This window comes from Protopterus annectens, chromosome 3.part0, assembly GCF_019279795.1.
Source record: "Protopterus annectens isolate FY-2018-M chromosome 3.part0, PAN1.0, whole genome shotgun sequence".
NCBI lineage: Eukaryota > Metazoa > Chordata > Ceratodontiformes > Protopteridae > Protopterus > Protopterus annectens.
In genome coordinates this window covers 118385985-118399159 of record NC_056731.1, presented here as the reverse complement: position 1 = coordinate 118399159, position 13175 = coordinate 118385985, and the positions used below count along the sequence as shown (strand labels likewise).

General features: G+C 45.8%; 1 protein-coding gene across 1 annotated transcript in view; it reads right to left on the bottom strand.

Moving 5' to 3' along the window:
- Window positions 1-13175, bottom strand: part of LOC122796777 (macrophage mannose receptor 1-like) — a 1798323-nt gene that overhangs the window by 1018284 nt on the left and 766864 nt on the right. The window lies entirely within an intron of this gene.

Below are 13175 nucleotides of genomic sequence, written 5' to 3'. Positions count from 1 at the left end.
CTGATTGCCAAAACTAACATGTTTTTCATATGGAAATGCACACACACAAACTCCCCACATCCAAACACACACACACACTTGCAGGTTTCATACCCCTGCTAAATATGTTATGGCATTTGACAGTGACGCTGTAGCAGGTTGCGCTATTCTGAATACTGGCAGATGTCTCTTCTCAAGCTATATGTATAGTGTGCTGTCATCATCACTGTTTGGAAAGGGTAATGTGCATCATGTAGTGTGATCCACTGATTTCAAAAAAGCACATATTTTTCATACAGAATTGCACACACACAGAGTCCCCACATCCAAACACACACACATGCCATTTACAGATTTCAAACTCCTACCTAACTATGTTATGACACTCAAGACGGACACATTAGCAGAGCGCGCTATTCGCATTACTGGGAGGCTTATCTTCTCCTGCTGTACTTATAGGGTGCTGACATCATCTGTGTTTAGAAAGGGGAATGTGCATCCTGTAGTGTGTTCTCCCAGTTGCCAAAAGGGACATTTCCCTCACAAAAAATTGCACACACACTAACTCCCCTCATCCAAACACACACACTTGCTATTTGCAGGATTCAAACCACTACCTAACTATGTTATGACACTCAAGACGGACAGATTAGTAAAGTGTGCTATTCGCATTACTGGGAGGTTTTCCTTCTCCTGCTGTACTTATAGGGTGCTGACATCATCAGTGTTTAAAAAGGGGAATGTGCATCCTGTAGTGTATTCTCCTAGTTGGCAAAAGGGATACTTCTTTTAAACAGTCTAAAACATACACTATCCCCCTTCACACACACAAGGTTCAAACCCCTACTTAACTATGTTATGACACTTGAGATGGACGCATTAGTAGAGCGCGCTATTCACATTACTGGGAGGGTTTTCTTCTCCTGCTTTACTTATAGGGTGCTGACATCATCAGTGTTTAGAAAGGGGAATGTGCATCCTGTAGTGTATTCTCCTAGTTGGCAGAAGTGATCCTTCTTTCAAACAGTCTTGAACACACACTTACCCCCTCCACACACACTGAGCATGTACAGGATTCAAACCCCTACTTAACTATGTTATGATACTCGAGACGGACGCATCAGCAGAGCGCGCTATTCGCATTACTGGGAGGTTTCTCTTCTCCTGCTGTACTTATAGGGTACTGACATCATCAGTGTTTAGAAAGGGGAATGTGCATCCTGTAGTGTATTCTCCTAGTTGTAAAAAGTGATACTTCTTTCAAACAGTCTTGAACACACACTAACCCCCTCCACACACACTGAGCATGTACAGGATTCAAACCCCTACTTAACTATGTTATGATACTCGAGACGGACGCATCAGCAGAGCGCGCTATTCGCATTACTGGGAGGTTTCTCTTCTCCTGCTGTACTTATAGGGTACTGACATCATCAGTGTTTAGAAACGGGAATGTGCATCCTGTAGTGTATTCTCCTAGTTGGCAAAAGGGACAGGTCTTTCAAACAGTCTTGAACACACACTAACCCCCTCTACACAAACTAAGCATGTACAGGATTCAAACCCCTACCTAACTATGCTATGACACTCGAGACAGAAGCATTAACAGAGCACGCTATTCACATTACTGAAAGGTTTCCCTTCTAATGCTGTACTTATAGGGTGCTGACATCATCAGTGTTTAGAAAGGGGAATGTGCATCCTGTAGTGTGTTTTCCCAGTTGCCAAAAGGGACATTTCCCTCTCACAGCCTTTCACACACACAAACCCCACTCACCCACCCACACACACAGAGCATTTGCAGTATTCAAACTCCTACCTAACTATATTATGACACTTGAGGGAGACGCATTAGCGGAGAGCACTATCAGAACTACTGGGCATCTGTTCTGCACCTGTAGTATTTATAGGGTGCTGACATCTTTATTTCTACAGAGGTATGTACATGTAGTACTACCTGTCAGGTGGGGGATAGCATATATATGCATTTGCAGCCACCTACATCAGGGTCAGATATGCACATCGCACTGGCAGGTTATGTTCTATACCATGCTTTGGGACCACAGGACCTGTAACACACAACACAACCAGGCCAGAACACCACACCCACATCCAGGACACACACTTAGCTTCCCTGGGAACAGTGCCAGGGTATGCAGGTGTTCACATACACCATTCCAGTTGTTAACATCAGGTACAGGCATATTGTGTGTGAGAACTACTCAGGCCTCTACCACTTTACCCTACAGCCACTACAATTTGTGGGTCCATGTGCTATGGCAGAACCACACACCACAGCCACACGGGGGAATACATATTGCACCTGTCCATCTGCAACATGGGTACTCACTGTTCCACACCAGTGGTAGACCACCATTGTTGATATCTGACCATACCCACCATTCCCTGGACATCCATATCCCATCTCCACCCCCAGGCAAGGTTGTCACTGCACACAAACTGTATTTAGCACAAGCAGACTCTACACTTGTGTAGACTGGGGTGGACGACTTCAGAGGACCCATGCTGGGGGACTATACTGGCCACTCAGCATAATCCTTGACGATTGCATTCTATGAGCATGTGTACGGTTTGCATTGGTCATGCTATCCCACATATACCCATGACTGCTCCACAACAAGACACCTGTCAGCTGTACACCAGCCATATATGCGCCGTACAACAGACAGAGTGACCTAATACATTGCAGAGCTGTAGCCCACAGAGGGAGGACATGTGCGAACAGTTCCGGCATGGCACTTCATTCACACATACTCATTACAACACAGTGCTGACAGTGGAATCGTCCAGAAAATGCAGATAGGGCTCCCCTCAGTCTGTTATTGACGAACACCTACTGTCAGAGATCCTCAGCAACCCTCTCACACCACACACCGACAACATGGCTGTGGTTTAGCACATTCAATCCCTGGGACCTCCACGGTGCCCCTGCTTGACAGAGGCACAGCTCACTAGCCTCACATGTTGCCTTCTGTGACCTACTTTACAGTGGCACAGTAGCCTACTGTCCTGGGGATGCAGATGCCAAGCACACTCTGGTTGAGCTGTCGTTCCCTAGGGCAACAAGCCTAGTATTGACCTCTACACCCATATGTTCAATTGTCGGATGCACAATATTTGTTGTGCTGTTCTACTGTTTGCAGGTCTTTATTGCCATAGCATTCCCTGTTGCTATGACCAACTTGTGTATCTGTGGAAGATGTTTGCATATGACGGCGATCCACTATATCACTTATGTCTCTGTAGTCATTTACTGTGTGCACTGGGCTGATTGCTGTGTTGTGGTTGGTTCCTGGACTGACACATACAAATACCAGATATGTGTGGCCAACTGCTAAACGGAGATATGGCCTAAGTGTCTGAGCATGCCCAGTTCAGCCTTTCCATGGCATGTTGTCTGACATATGCCTCATTGATCAAAGTGTGTGAGCATGCCCAGTGTGAGCTTTCCATATGTTGCACTCCGATGTCCACCACATATTTGGGTGTGTGTGAACTTCAACAATATCTCACATTTATGGTTGTGTGTTGGGTGTCATGTTGTGTACTAACTGGCCAACTGCTTCGTGTCTGCCACAACAGGGATTATACTGTGCCTGCAGGGATTGCATGGGATACTTTGCAGACAGCTCTCAACATACTTTCATAATGACCTAACACTGTAGTACCGTATAGTGTACTGGTTCAGTACTTTCACTGTGGTGGACAGTATCCTGGGCTTTAGTCCTATGACTGCTTGACATCTTCATAGTGAGCACAACAGACTGTGTAGGGGCTAGTTGTGCACATATGACCATGTTGCAATATGTTCAGATATGGACTACCAACACCAGGCTCGTCCAACATTGCTAGTGTATTCCACAACATGGGTGGACATTGGCAAACACTAGCGATGTTCCCTAGGACATTTCAGATGCTAGTCACAGGGTGTGTTTGTCCTTTGACACACAATGTAACTGGAGTTTGCCATGACATATGTCATGGTTAGTATACTGTGCCTCCGTCTACCTCTGACATAACAGTGATACCCAGGGTTAGCCTACCATCTCCCATCCACTCATCAGGATTCCTCTTCAGGGGTGTCGATATGTGACTCTCTGGCTGACCTGTACCAGGAGTTTACTGAAGCGTTGGGGTGCCTTCTGTGTTATGGATCATTCTGTACAGCTTGTCCTATGTATGTCAGTGCTGGGGTTCAGGTCTCTCATGTGCATAGCTCACTGACATTCAGATTGTACAAGGTGCAACATGTTCATTCATTCCAGGTTGGACATGGCTTCATACATCAGGCACAGCTTTCCTGTAGCTGGGAAGTATGGTGGTGTGGGGGCTGCAGTTTGTTTACTCAGGCAACACATGGCATCTGTTCATGCTCTTTGCTACTCCTGGTGGGGTACTGTTGTGGACTTTACAGTTGATGGAGTTGTCTGCTGTGGTATATCCCACAGGGGCTATTGTAGTCACTTGTGACACTGATGGAGGATGACTGCAGAGCCACAGTGAGTTCCCCTTATCTACATCTGCCAACCTTCATGTTTGGGTGGGTATATAGTATATGTTTCTGTGAACACTACAGCCACATGTTTGTCCAGTGCAGGATATCTATCAACTTTTGTACCCAGGTCTCACATTACATGTTAGGTACCTCATGGGTTAACACCTGTGTGGTAATTTGTGGGCACTTACTGTATATCCACGGTGGTTGTCTATACACAGTTCTGCAATTAGCTTGCTGACATGGCTATGGCTACAGTTGTCTGTTTGTAGATGGCCCTTTTGTGGGTTGCTTGTGTCAGCTGGGGGTCGGATATGGTGGGCTGTTTGTACTCCTCTGCATACATGTTCAGTCACAGTCCTTCCATGTTGGCCTATACCTATGGGACATATATACAGAACTGGGGTGGGGGGGCCAAGACCAGGCCTTGTGGGATGCCACTCATATCCGCTTTGTAGTCTGACATGGATGCGGCATGTCTGACCATGTCAGTTCTGTCCTTGGTCTGGTTTGCAACCCATCTACTGACATATGGGTGTATATTTAAGCTGGTGAACATATCCATACTGAACTCGTACGGTATTGTCTAGAAGCATGTGCACGGTCCAGCTACACTGTGTGGACCACATTGCCGTCATCAATGACCTTAATGACTGCTTCAAATGAGTCAGACATGTTTAGGGTCAGGTTATGCAGTTACGATAGCCACACTGTGTAGGGTCCAGTATCAGTAGGTCCACAATAGCCTTCTGTCTGCGGTACATACTGATCCTTTCCATAGCTGTGCAGAACAAGCTTGTCAGGATCCTGGGGTGGTAGTTTGGAGTATCCATTCAGGCAACACCTTTGTTGTGATGGACCACTGTTGTTGTGCACTGCTCTTTGGGTACATATCCTGTGGTAAGGCTGACATTGGGCAGTAGTGTGATTTGGCATTCCATTATTCTTGGAGTCCATGTTGGCCTCAGCACAGGACACCATCACATACCTTTGCTGCCGTGTGTTCTGCTTTGCAGATGATGGCTGTTACCTCAGCATCTGAAATGTCAGGGGACCATCAGTCTGCTGGGATAGGTATTTTGCACTCTGGGGGGGGGGGAGTTTGCACTGCACCTGACAGGTTGTATGTTAGCAATATGTGTGTGTGTTTGGTATGTTGTTTGTAATATCTGTGTGATTCGGAGCATATCTGTGGATGCCCAACATGGTTCCTACCATCAGTTGGGTAACCCTTGTGATTATCCTTAGTGTCCTGTACGTTTTGTATCTTCATAGGTTCATGGGTTCATACTAGGCTATACACCCTAGGCCATTAGTAAGCCTAGCCAGAGTGTGTGTGTCTTTCGCCACCCCTTGCTATGTTCAATTATGGCCATTTATGAAGTTCTTCACTGTGCCTCTGTCTGGTCGTGACACAGTGAGGACCGCCAGTATACATGTACAGTCATCCATCCACTTGGCAATATTCCTGTTGAGGGGTGTCAGTGAAGGGCTCTGCCTACCATGGATTGGGATCCTGTTTCTGGGTGTGGAGAGCCTCTGGGTTATGTATCTGTCCCTCCAGCACATCTTATTTCATTATGTGTTGAGGCTGACATCTGTGACTCTCACAGCACCAATGGCTTTGATTTCCTGTGGTGGAGCATGTCCATTACTCCTGTGTTGGACATGGCCTTGTACAATAGACATACAATACCTCTGTGTAGGCAGTCTGTGACTGTAGTCAGCTGGGGTGTCTACAGCCAGGCAGCATATGACATATATTTCACACCCTTTATCCTGTTGGTGGGTAACTATGAGGTCTTCCGAACTGCTGCAGTTGTCACATACTGTACATCCCATATGAGTCATTGTACTAGATTATGGGTCTGATAAGGGAACAGTACAGCAGCACAGTGACCTCTGTTGATGTTGATGTGAATCCTTTCATGATACGGTGTCCAATATCGAAAATGTTCATAGCCACATTGGCATTGTGGATGTCACATGACAGATTAATGTCGACCTGTGTCCCTAGGTCCCTGATTACTCCTTGCATACATAATGGTTTGACACCTATGTGGTAATTTGTGTGTACCTTGTCTGGTATTTGGTGGGACATTCATACTGTCCAGTGTCTTCAGGATGTCTGGGTGGAGTTCTTGTGTGTGAGAGTATGGTCTGTCGCATGCTACAGACTGTACAGCAGTTTTGACTATAGTTATGTGCACATGGGTGGTCTCTGCTGCTTTGTGCATTGTCAGTTACCTGCAATATGGGTGTCTGTGCTGCATATGGATACTCCCCCTCCTTTGATGTTTTGGTGCAGGTGTTGGGGCCATAACACATGATATGTGGTATAACCTAGTAGTGCTGGTGTGCTATCACTAGGCTTGCAGCAGGCTTCTGTCACTGCACAGACATCGATGTTCTCTATAATGGGAAGTGCCTCAGGGGCATGCATATTGCAGTTTACACATCTGGCATTGGTCAGCATTACCCTTATGTTTCCTACCACTTATGTTTTCTAGGGTGGTGGGTAGTCTTTTTGGCCTTCCCTACATATGGCTCTATGGAGGCGGCAAAGGCCTTATCCAGTATCCAGACGCACACGGGTAACAGGTGCAAGCCATCCCTGGAACAGCGGCATGGCTTGTCATGCTTGACATCTCAAGCAGACAGACATTAGACCCTCTTGGACTGACAGCTGTAACTGTGTCAGCTGTTAAACATGAGCATTCTGTCTTTGTACTGTGGCATCATTCTTGGTGAGGGTTGGATGCTGCACACAGCCAGTGTCATACCGCCCTTGGGTACATACTCAGAGGGACCATCCATGTCTCTTTTCATGTTGACCAGGGAGGTACATCTCAGGTAATTCACACCAGCATGGACATTGAGTGCATCATTTTTCTGCTTGCTTTGGGGTGACCTGCGTACTTGTGTTATGTGGCATTTTGTGGCAGCCTACAGGCAGCTTACTCTACCCTTTCCTTTGTTCACTCTGGTGAGTGGGACAGCAGTGTGTCTGCCTATACAGACACCTCTTACAACTGTATCAGGCATGTTGTTTCTCCTTCTGGCCTGTGACTGTTTGGCACACCAGCTTTGCGTACTATTCGTTGCATGTGCTATGTTTGAAGGTTGTGGTTGCTTGTGATCTGCTTTGGAGGCTTCTGTTGGTGTGGTGTGTTTCTAATTAAGGCCTCCGGGAATATTTGTCTGTGTTTATGTGTTTGGTTTACAGTTGTGGTAGGTCTATGTGGGACTGGGTTTGTGGTATATGTGGTTACCTTCTCCTCCAGACTAGTTTTGACAGTACTGAGTTGGTGAAGCTCAACCTCTGGTTTGGATACATGGATACATCTATCACATATATTTGTATTTATTGGGGGGTGTTGTGGTTGTCTGTGTACTTGGGACTGGTGTCACATTGCCTCTGGATTCACAGATTCTACTTGTTGTGGCTGGACTTAGTGGATGGTATGTGTGGACATATGTTATTGCCATATTACTGGTCAGTGATTACTTCCCTTTTTATGTTTGCTCTATCATGTGGTAGCTTCCTCATTCTCTTGCATGGTTTGGTAATGGCTGGAGTCCAGCATGCCAGATGCCTGCATGTATGGCATTGTGTGTTGTTGTTATTTGTGATTTCATACTCCAAGCATTCCTGACTGTGTTCATGGAATGCCTGTATAACATGTTCTGTGGTGTGTCCCATATTCTGCACTTGCACAGGGCCTTTTGTGGATTCAACATCGGTTTTGAGGGCTGCAACCTATGCTTTACACATGTTTTTCACTGTGGTATTCTGGCCAGGGACTGGGGTCAGGATGTGTATATCCAGTGTGATTACTCTGTGGTCTGGTCTTACCAGTGAGGGGTACACTTCTCATCGTGCCATCCAGTACACATGTTGCTGATTATCACATCCAGTATGCTTACCCCTCTTGTGGGAGTGGTACATTGTTCCTGGGCATTTTGGTTTATGGATTCTGGGTAATTTGCTCCTACTGTGTTGGTGCTAGTATAATGCTCCCGGTGTATGTCTGGGTATTTTCAGTCAAGCAATATAATGTGGTTTGGGGGGCTTGATATATTCATGTATTCCGACATAGGCCAGGTGCAGTTCCTGGTATTAGGACAGTAGTCTGCAGCAGGCTATATACTGGGAGGCGGTTTTAGCCATTGGTATTTGACCATGGCTAATCCATGCTGCTTCTTGTTGTGGTACCAACATGGGGGTGTGGTTATCCTTGCCATTTCTTGCTAGTCACCATCCTTTTGTAGCTTGTTCCATGTTTTGTTGCTGCACAGCACAGTATGAGGTGTGACCTGGTAGTGTTAGGGTGCTGATGTGAGCCTTGACCCAGTTCTCTATTACAAGACTGGTATCTACATTCTCCATACTGTGTGCGTTTACACTGCACACATCTTGCTGTTTAGACATCTGTCATTGGGTAGCATTACATCTAGGTTCCTATCCCTTGTAGAACCTATGAAGATGGGTTTGTGTTTTGAGACTTACCTATTCAGGGCATGCTGTGGGTACTGACAGCCTTTGCCAGTATCCATGGGGCATGGCATGATAGGTGCACGCCACCCCTAGCAGGTGGTGCATCATGTCATGCTCCGCATGTCTTCCCAGCCTGAAACACATTGGCTCCCCTTTGACTAACTGCATTACTTCAGCCAGTTATTGCACTTGATCATCCCATCGTCATTTTGTGGCTTCATGCTTGGTGAGGGTGCATGTTAGTCAGGGTGCTCATGTGTGCATATAGTACATGGTGTTACATTACTTAACACATGGCATTCATGCCTCAGGTGGTGCTGCAGGGCTGCCTGTGTCGGATGCGCATATTACACTTCCCTGTACATGTTTGTGAGCAGGTCATGTCATTTTAGGCATCCATGTTATTATTTGAGTGAGTCAGAGGGGGTATCATTCCCAGGGTTCCTACTGAGCCAGTGTATGTGCTATGCGTTGCCTCTTTGCCAAGGCCAGGGCATACTGGGCACACCTCCTTCTGCCTACTGGGGCAGGCTCAGGTTGTTCCTCCTCCGAGTCACGCTCTGCCTGTGATGGCCTTGGCAATGGTGGGGGGCTGTTTGGCCCAGTCCTATGCTGGTCCTGCTGCAGCTGTTTTCGCAAGATCATATTATGTAGCATAGCACATACCATGACAATTTGGGTACATGTAGTTGGTGTGTACTGCAAGGCTCCACCAGATGTGTCCAGACACCGGAACCGTGACTTGAGCAGCCCAAACACATGCTCTATTACATTACGTGTTTGTGCGTGTGCCTCATTATGGCGTTCCTGTTCAGGTGTGTGTGTGTTTCTGATGGGTGTCATCAGCCATGGCTCCAGTGCATAACCTGCATCCCCCACTAGATGTCCGTGTGGGATGTCCCCATTGGCAAATGTCTGGTACAGCTGCGTCAAATGCCAGATGTGGGAATCGTGGTAACTCCCAGGGCAGCCAGCACACACATTCATTATTATGCCCTGGGCATCACACACGACCTGGCAGTTGATGGAGGGGAAGCCCTTGCGGTTAATGTAGGCCCTACCCCGCTCACCGGCTGGTTCTTTGATGCGTATGTGCGTGCAGTCTATTGCACCCACTACCTCAGGGTATTCCGCTATTTGCTGGAAGAGACGCATATTGCTGGCCAATACCTCACGGGCATTGGGGAAATATACATGATCACTGACATGTGCTGACATGGCATCCAGGAACTGGTGCAGTACCCTGAAGGCTGATGCCTGTGATATCCCCATCATATCGCCAGTTGGTCTCTGGAAGGTACCTGTTGCTAGTATTCTTAGGCCAACACATACCTTGATTTCCACTGGGATGGGTTCCCCTCTGTTGGTTCTGTGTGTGAGGCGTGGCCTGCACAGCTCAACAATTTGCTGCAGGAGCTCTCTGTCCACTCTATAGCGCTCTACTATCTCCAGCTCATGTAACCCGTGGTAGGTGACCCTGGGCCTATACACTCTTCTCCGTCTCCTCACTGTGGGTTGTCTGGCACCATCTGCATTGTCACCACCCTCAGCAAGTTGCCTATGTCTCATTATGACAGCTATGGCAGCCCCTAACATTTCTGCACTGAGCGAAGCTTTTTCAGTTTTCACTTCTAATAGCTTACTCCTGTCTTGCAGTGTCTCTTAAGAGAAACATCCTGCACTACTGTTTGCAGAGTTTTAAGTGCTATTCTGCCTGTGTAATTGCCTGCTTCTAATTGTTTTCACCTGCTAGCTTCAGCAGTTATCCCTGCTAGCTTCCTATTAATTCTGTTGCTTCCTTTTTCCTTTCTTTTTCCTCAGGGTGGAGCAACGTGCATACTAGCAGAAACACGCTCACAGTGGCTTACACACACGCACACGTGCTTACACGGTTCAGAATCTACTTATTCGGGTTAAAACGCACGTACACCCGCACAAACACTGTTACACGTCTGCCAACAGCCTCCAACATACTCAGCCTGCCCTACACGTGCGCACACCCACGCAAACAGTATTAAACATCTCCCAACACGCTCCCACATGCTCAGTCTGCCTTACACGCGCGCACACTGCCCTACTCGTGCTTCATGGTGTGCACACGTGCGCATGCACGCCCAGCAAGAAACTTTGGTGTAAGTAACAGTGTACACCTTCCATTTCTTGACTTTCCATGACTTATCTAGTGGCACACCTCTTTCCATGATCTGTGTCTGTCATCTGTCATGTTACACTGGCCTCCAATGAACTGCATTTCTTTCTACCATTCCCCCCTGTGATGTCACCTATCTCCTACTCTATTCCTCCCCCTGATGTATCTCTTACACTACTCAGACTGTGCTCATTTGCTATGTGACTGTGAGATTCAGTATCCTAACCCTCATTTACATGAGATCGCCTACTAATGCTTAGTTACATGTCTTAGACTCGGCTTCCCCCCTTAGCAACCACTACACGGTGGCCATGTTGTTTTTGGTCTGCTGGTCCCTGCATAGTCATTCCATGTATTGCATGAAACCCACATTTGTGGGGTTATAACCTTCTTTTTTATGTTTTTATACAGCGCAACCCGTTTGCGCGGGGCTGCGCTGGGTTTAAACATCGGCGATCGCCGAAAAAAAAAATTATATTTTTAATATTTTGGCATCAGGTTATATTGCCAATGGCCACATATTTGGCCATTGGCATGCTGCCTGAGTCATATGCACCCTTTTTTGGAGCTGACATGACTCCATTGTGGAATTTGCAGAAACGTACTCAGTTGTCAACTGAGTACATTTCTGCAGCTAAAACGTCGCTTACACGGACTGGTTTCTGCTTCGTGGATCGCTAATATACCTCATTTGCATACCTTTCGGCTGCAAGTGAGGTATTTAGCATGTCCACGCCCAGTCCGTGTAAGAGACGTTTTAGCTGGTCTCTTACACGGAGTTTAGGGCTGTTCCTGGATCACGAGGCTTGCATGGAGTATTGCACGTCTCTTACACTCCATGCAAGCCTTCGTGAATCCTGCCCATATTCTTTATTCTGTTGACTCAATTTTCTCAAATCTAATTCACACATTTTTTCAAATGTGTAAAGTATGTTGTGTAAAGGTGGATTATAACAACTGGCCACTCTGAAACAATTATCTCCTGACGGTTGTCCACCTAAAAGTTGCTTCAAATTCAATTTCCTGACAAAAAGTTTGACATCACAAATTGTTTGTGCTATGTTCATTCTGTTGGTAGGTACAAATGTCAAACCTTTCGATAGGATATCAGCCAGCTTTTCTGTAACATGAAAAGATGAGAAATTATAAACTTTGAAGTCATTTTGTATGTTATACACTATTGCCAATGCATGATGTTGTTGATTCATTGATATTATCTCCTGCGGTTGTAGTTTTTCCTCCTGTTCCATTGTTTCTTCTGATTGTGCCGTGGAAAACCCTGATTGGAATTAGAAGTGGAAGCTCGTTGGTTATTACTTGCTTCAATGTTATTATTGGTATTACGTTTCCTAATTCTTTCACTCCTTCTAATATTTTCACTATGTATATTTCCTGTATCCAAATTATCATGCACATCTCCTTGTTGTGACTCCTCTTCAGAAATTGAAGAGGTGTTCTGCTGCGTGACTAGATCACCATTCGATCTAAACTTTGGCAACTGTTGATTAACCCATGCCTATGTAACCGGAGGTAAAGGATAAGCTGTACATGCTTTATACTGCGATTGATCTCTTTGTAGCGTCTTAATTTTTGTTGATCTAATTTTATCCAGATGCTGCTCTATGCTCTGAAAACATCGCTGGTATTCATATTTATATCTTATAAAATCTGTGTGTTGTTTGATTTGTGTATCAATAGATTCTATAACCGGTTCCAGATCTTTTGTTGCCAAAACATAATGTTTCACCATAGTTTGTAGCAACCCCAACCCTTGTTGGTTGAATAATTTCATTAAATCTTGATGGAAAACTGAACCTGGTATTAGACTAGTTGGATATCTCCAGCATCTGAGCCCTTTCGGTACTATCTCCAGTTTCAAGCATTCTTGGAAATATTCAATTTCCAAACAAAGTTTTTTATATTTGAGCATATTATGATCTAACATATTGAGCAGTTCAGCAATTGGCTTTTCTGTTATGTTATCATTTAACACAATATCATTTGGAGCATCGACTACAGATAAACCTATCGGA